The sequence below is a fragment of the Pseudophryne corroboree genome, unplaced genomic scaffold (assembly GCF_028390025.1).
Source record: "Pseudophryne corroboree isolate aPseCor3 unplaced genomic scaffold, aPseCor3.hap2 scaffold_299, whole genome shotgun sequence".
Lineage (NCBI taxonomy): Eukaryota > Metazoa > Chordata > Amphibia > Anura > Myobatrachidae > Pseudophryne > Pseudophryne corroboree.
The window spans coordinates 327,097-333,096 of record NW_026969662.1 but is presented as its reverse complement, the minus strand read 5'-3'; the positions used below and the strand labels follow the sequence as shown (position 1 = coordinate 333,096).

The window sequence follows — 6,000 nt, the reverse complement described above, 5'->3', positions numbered from 1 at the left end:
CAGTGGGCCAAAGTTGGCTGGAACCCTCATCTGCATATAAAAAGAGAAAAGGGGCATGCAGGGCATGGCGGCCTTTTGCAGTGCTTGGATGACCCCTAGTTCGCATTAAACACCCCCACCCTCCTTTGGTGTGGGGCTCATGTTGGCCATGCCCCATCCCCTGAAGCATTCATGCTGATTTCTTGCAGCAGCTGGGCACTGTAACAGCTCCAGAGCTGCTCTGTAAGGCAAGTAAAAGGGTGTGGGCCCTGCAGCACCACCTGTAGTTCGCATTGTGCGTTGGAAGGCACAAAGTAAGCAGACGGGAGGAGAAGTCAGGATAGTACACAAGGGCATCCTTTTCTCTTAGTCCGTAGAGGATGCTGGGGTCACATTAAGAACCATGGGGTATAGACGGGATCCGCAAGAGACATGGGCACTTTAAGACTTTCAAAGGGTGTGAACTGGCTCCTCCCTCTATGCCCCTCCTCCAGACTCCAGTTATAGGAACTGTGCCCAGGGAGACGGACATTTCGAGGAAAGGATTTATTGTTAAACTAAGGTGAGCATCTTACCAGCTCACACCTTAAGCATGCCGCAGAACGTGGCATTCAACAGAACACAAGCCAACGGCATGAACAATTGCAGCAAAAAGCTGACCAGAACCGTAACACAACATGTGTATAACCACAAGTAATAACTGCAGACACAGTATGGACTGGGACGGGTGCCCAGCATCCTCTACGTACTAAGAGAAAAGGATTTACCGGTAGGTATTAAAATCCTATTTTCTCATACGACCTAGAGGATGCTGGGGTCACATTAAGAACCATGGGGTTATACCAAAGCTCTTGAACGGGTGGGAGAGTGCGTACGACTCTGCAGCACCGAATGACCCAACTTGAGGTTATCATCAGCCAAGGTATCAAACTTGTAAAACTTAGCAAAAGTGTTTACTAAATAGCTGCTCGGCAAAGTTGCAATGCCGAGACTCCCCGACCAGCTGCCCAGGATGAACCCACCTTTCTAGTAGAATGGGTCTTCACCTAATTCAGTAACGGCAATCCTGCCGTGGAATGAGCATGCTGAATCTTACCACAGATCCAGCGCATAATGGTCTGCATGGAAGCAGGACACCCAATCATGTTGGGAGCATACAGGACAAACAGAGCCTCTGTTTTCCTAATCTGAACCGTTCTGGTGACATAAATTTTCAAAGTTCTGACCACAGCCAGAGACTTTGACTCAACGAAGGTGTCAGTGGCCAAAGGCACCATGTGGAAAGATGAACCACCTTCGGCAGAAATTGTTGACGTGTCCTCAATTCTGCTCTATCTTCATGAAAGATCAAATAAAGGCTCTTGTGATACTGCATGGTTTGTACTGTTTTCCATGTGCTCCCAGATCTTTCAAGCAAGTAGCATGGTCAAGAAAGTTCTGTTTGAAAAGAAACAAACATTTACTGTCATTGTTATGCAAATAAACTTACATTAAAGCTAACAAGAAAGCACACTCGTTCTGTCTTTAAACTGATAAAAGAAACCCCAATAATATGGGGCATGCAAAAATTGAGATAAAACTCAGTTTTGCTCCTCTCCACGGAAATCTTTAATAAAAGGCGAAATATTTGTTAGTTCTGAAGAGAAACCAGAGCATGACCAAGATTCCACCTGTCGCCTGAGTGCCATGCCAGCAGTTCTCATTCAGCTCAAAGTGAGCACCCAATTTGAATGAAAGAAAGCAGATTTCTCACCAGGCTTCCCCTTGCTATAAACATGGTTTGTACTCTTTTCCATGTGCTCCCAGATCTTTCAAACAATTAGTGTGGTCAAGAAAGTTCTGTTTGAAAAGAAACAAACATTTACTGTCATTTCTATGCAAATGAGCTTACATTAAAGCACACTCGTTCTATCTTTAAACCAATAAAATAAAACCCCAATAAGATGGGGCATGCAAAAATTGAGATAAAACTCAGTTTTGCTCCTCTCCACGGAAATCTTTAGTAAAAGGCGAAAGATTTGTTCGTTCTGAAGAGAAACCACAGCATGACCAAGATTCTACCTGTCGCCTGAGTGCCATGCCAGCAGTCCTCATTCAGCTCAAAGTGAGCACCCAATTTGAAAGAAAGAAAGCAGATTTCTCACCAAGCTTCCCCTTGCTATAAACATGGTTTGTACTCTTTTCCATGTGCTCCCAGATCTTTCAAGCAATTAGTATAGTCAAGAAAGTTCTGTTTGAAAAGAAACAAACATTTACTGTCATTTCTACGCAAATGAGCTTACATTAAAGCACACTCGTTCTATCTTTAAACTGATAAAAGAAACCCCAATAAGACGGGGCATGCAAAAATTGAGATAAAACTCAGTTTTGCTCCTCTCCATGGAAATCTTTAGTAAAAGGCGAAAGATTTGTTCGTTCTGAAGAGAAACCAGAGCATGACCAAGATTCCACCTGTCGCCTGAGTGCCGTGCCAGCAGTCCTCATTCAGCTCAAAGTGAGCACCCAATTTGAAAGAAAGAAAGCAGATTTCTCACCAGGCTTCCCCTTGCTATAAGCATGGTTTGTACTCTTTTCCATGTGCTCCCAGATCTTTCAAGCAATTAGTATGGTCAAGAAAGTTCTGCTTGAAAAGAAACAGACATTTATTGTCATTGTTATGCAAATAAACTTACATTAAAGCTAACAAGAAAGCACACTCGTTCTGTCTTTAATCCGATAAAAGAAACCCCAATAATATGGGGCATGCAAAAATTGAGATAAAACTCAGTTTTGCTCCTCTCCACGGAAATCTTTAGTAAAAGGCGAAAGATTTGTTCGTTCTGAAGAGAAACCAGAGCATGACCAAGATTCCACCTGTCGCCTGAGTGCCGTGCCAGCAGTCCTTATTCAGATCAAAGTGAGCGCCCAATTTGAAAGAAAGCAGATTTCTCACCTGTCTTCTCCTTGCTATAAGCATGGTTTGTACTGTATTCCATGTGCTCCCAGATCTTTCAAGCAAGTAGCATGGTCAAGAAAGTTCTGTTTGAAAAGAAACAAACATTTACTGTCATTTCTATGCAAATGAGCTTACATTAAAGCACACTCATTCTATCTTTAAACCGATAAAAGAAACCCCAAAAAGATGGGGCATGCAAAAATTGAGATAAAACTCGGTTTTGCTCCTCTCCACGGAAATCTTTAGTAAAAGGCGAAAGATTTGTTCGTTCTGAAGAGAAACCAGAGCATGACCAAGATTTTTATCTGAAAATATGTGTTCTCCCTGCAGTTGTTGTCCCCAGATGAGAGTTCCCTTGTGCTGCCTCAGTTGAATCTCCTTTACTTGACAGGGGGATGCTCGAGCAGCGACCCTCCCCAGCTCTAGCCCAACTCCTACTTACCTGCCAGGTGAGATACTATGATCATGAAGGTGCTTCTCCCAGGGCAAGGCTCACCCATTGCACTCTGGGTGTGCTGCTTCTGCGATTTCCCCAAATGTGGGAAACTTGACTGCATAATTTGTGTTTCCCCTGGTCGGCTCTCGTATAATTCAGATCTCTTTGTCTCAGGTCTCTCTCCAGCCTAGTTTGCTGTCTGTTTCTACTTCTCTTTTCTTGAGCCGCTCCCTTCTATGCCCTTGCGCACTATCCTGACTTCTCCCGTCTGCTTACTTCGTGCCTTCCAACGCACAATGCAAACTACAGGTAGTGCTGCAGGACCCACACCCTTTTACTTGCCTTACAGAGCGTCTCTGGAGCAGTTACAGTGCCCAGCTGCTGCAAGAAATCAGCTTGAATGCTTCAGGGGCTGGGGAATAGCCAACATGAGCCCCACACCGAAGGAGGGTGGAGGTGTGTAATGCGAACTAGGGGTCATCCAAGCGCCGCAAAAGGCCGCCATGCCCTGCACGCCCCTTGTCTCTTTTCATATGCAGACGAGGGTTGAAGCCAACTTTGACCCACTGTTTGGATGACATCACCATATGCAAATCCATCTGCTGCAGGCCTTCCCCCAGGAATGCTTGCACTAGTTGTTGCATTTGGTTTGTTGTTTGGGGGTGCTTCAGTATTAGGCAGCCTTCTGCCCTCCCATGTTCATCTGAAAATATGTGTTCTCCCTGCAGTTGTTGTCCCCAGATGAGAGTTCCCTTGTGCTGCCTCAGTTGAATCTCCTTTACTTGACAGAGATGTGCCTGAGCAGCGGCCCTCCCCAGCCCTATCCCAAATCATACTTATTTTGCATAGGCGATACCATGGTCATGAAGATTGTTCTCCCAGGGTGAGGTTCATTCATTGCATTCTGGGTATGCTGACCCCTGTGATTTCCCCAAATGTGGGAAACTCGACTGCATTATTTGTGGTAGTGGGGGACTGTGTTTGTGCTTTCCTCTGGTCAGCTCTGGTAAAAATCAGATTTCTTTATCTCAGATCTTCCTCTAGCCTTGTTCTTCTTTCGAGAGTTCCCTTGTGCTGCCTCAGTTGGATCTCTTTCACTTGACAAGGGGGTGCCCGAGCAGCGACCCTCCCCAGCTCTAGCCCAACTCCTACTTACCTGCCAGGTGAGATACTATGATCATGAAGGTGCTTCTCCCAGGGCAAGGCTCACCCATTGCACTCTAGTTGTGCTGCCCCTGTGATTTCCCCAAATGTGGGAAACTTGACTGCATAATTTGTGTTTCCCTTGGTCGGCTCTCGTATAATTCAGATCTCTTTGTCTCAGGTTTCTCTCCAGCCTAGTTTGCTGTCTGTTTCCACTTCTCTTTTCTTGAGCCGCTCCCTTCTATGCCCTTGCGCACTATCCTGACTTCTCCCGTCTGCTTACTTCGTGCCTTCCAACGCACAATGCAAACTACAGGTAGTGCTGCAGGGCCCACACCCTTTTACTTGCCTTACAGAGCAGCTCTGGAGCAGTTACAGTGCCCAGCTGCTGCAAGAAATCAGCTTGAATGCTTCAGGGGCTGGGGCATAGCCAACATGAGCCCCACACCGAAGGAGGGTGGAGGTGTGTAATGCGAACTAGGGGTCATCCAAGCGCCGCAAAAGGCCGCCATGCCCTGCACGCCCCTTTTCTCTTTTCATATGCAGACGAGGGTTGAAGCCAACTTTGACCCACTGCTTGGATGGCATCACCATATGCAAATCCATCTGCTGCAGGCCTTCCCCCAGGAATGCTTGCACTAGTTGTTGCATTTGGTTTGTTGTTTGGGGGTGCTTCAGTATTAGGCAGCCTTCTGCCCTCCCATGTTCATCTGAAAATATGTGTTCTCCCTGCAGTTGTTGTCCCCAGATGAGAGTTCCCTTGTGCTGCCTCAGTTGAATCTCCTTTACTTGACAGAGATGTGCCTGAGCAGCGGCCCTCCCCAGCCCTATCCCAAATCATACTTATTTTGCATAGGAGAGACCATGGTCTTGAAGATTGTTCTCCCAGGGTGAGGTTCATTCATTGCATTCTGGGTATGCTGACCCATGTGATTTCCCCAAATGTGGGAAACTCAACTGCATTATTTGTGGTAGTGGGGGACTGTGTTTGTGCTTTCCTCTGGTCAGCTCTAGTAAAAGTCAGATTTCTTTGTTTCAGTTCTTCCTCTAGCCTTGTTCTTCTTTCGAGAGTTCCCTTGTGCTGCCTCAGTGTGTATGGTTAGTAATCAAAAGGTTGGTGGTTCAATCCCACTAAGGGACGTAATTGACCTTGTTATCAGATTTTGGTGATATTTAAGTAGACAAGTCAAAATTTCAAACCCCCTGTTATGGTGTAGGGTACCTGGCCTTCTCTGATGTAATCAGAGTTAGATTTGATTCAGTGATTTTATAAAAACAGCTAGGAAGCACAATTTAGCAGTGGGTTGCAGAGAAAAAGAAATATGCTGGCAAAAAAATCCAATTGAGTGATTAAACAGCTCTTCATTTTCTGGCTTTATTTTTATGCTAACAAATTTGTTCTCTGAAAAGTGTCCACAAAGCCAAGTCTCTGATTAACACCTTTGTAGGGATGGTTTTTCACCTATTACTAAATTAAACTTGCTTCATTGGAAAGGCAGCAAGATGC

General features: G+C 45.5%; 9 non-coding genes across 9 annotated transcripts; 4 read left to right on the top strand and 5 right to left on the bottom strand.

Annotated features, from left to right (window-relative positions):
- Positions 1 to 1,519: 1,519 nt before the first annotated feature.
- On the bottom strand, positions 1,520 to 1,635 carry LOC135016511 (U5 spliceosomal RNA). Its single transcript, XR_010214596.1, has one exon. It is a non-coding gene; the product is annotated as a U5 spliceosomal RNA (small nuclear RNA).
- A 275-nt stretch (positions 1,636 to 1,910) lies between these two features.
- On the bottom strand, positions 1,911 to 2,026 carry LOC135016497 (U5 spliceosomal RNA). The gene has a single exon (XR_010214581.1). It is a non-coding gene; the product is annotated as a U5 spliceosomal RNA (small nuclear RNA).
- A 274-nt stretch (positions 2,027 to 2,300) lies between these two features.
- Positions 2,301 to 2,416, bottom strand: LOC135016503 (U5 spliceosomal RNA). The gene has a single exon (XR_010214587.1). It is a non-coding gene; the product is annotated as a U5 spliceosomal RNA (small nuclear RNA).
- A 286-nt stretch (positions 2,417 to 2,702) lies between these two features.
- LOC135016485 (U5 spliceosomal RNA) lies at positions 2,703 to 2,818 on the bottom strand. The gene has a single exon (XR_010214569.1). It is a non-coding gene; the product is annotated as a U5 spliceosomal RNA (small nuclear RNA).
- Positions 2,819 to 3,088: 270 nt separating this feature from the next.
- LOC135016487 (U5 spliceosomal RNA) lies at positions 3,089 to 3,204 on the bottom strand. Its single transcript, XR_010214571.1, has one exon. It is a non-coding gene; the product is annotated as a U5 spliceosomal RNA (small nuclear RNA).
- Positions 3,205 to 3,348: 144 nt separating this feature from the next.
- On the top strand, positions 3,349 to 3,511 carry LOC135016367 (U1 spliceosomal RNA). The gene has a single exon (XR_010214500.1). It is a non-coding gene; the product is annotated as a U1 spliceosomal RNA (small nuclear RNA).
- A 671-nt stretch (positions 3,512 to 4,182) lies between these two features.
- Positions 4,183 to 4,346, top strand: LOC135016205 (U1 spliceosomal RNA). The gene has a single exon (XR_010214340.1). It is a non-coding gene; the product is annotated as a U1 spliceosomal RNA (small nuclear RNA).
- A 152-nt stretch (positions 4,347 to 4,498) lies between these two features.
- LOC135016462 (U1 spliceosomal RNA) lies at positions 4,499 to 4,661 on the top strand. Its single transcript, XR_010214560.1, has one exon. It is a non-coding gene; the product is annotated as a U1 spliceosomal RNA (small nuclear RNA).
- A 671-nt stretch (positions 4,662 to 5,332) lies between these two features.
- On the top strand, positions 5,333 to 5,496 carry LOC135016226 (U1 spliceosomal RNA). Its single transcript, XR_010214361.1, has one exon. It is a non-coding gene; the product is annotated as a U1 spliceosomal RNA (small nuclear RNA).
- Positions 5,497 to 6,000: the final 504 nt, after the last annotated feature.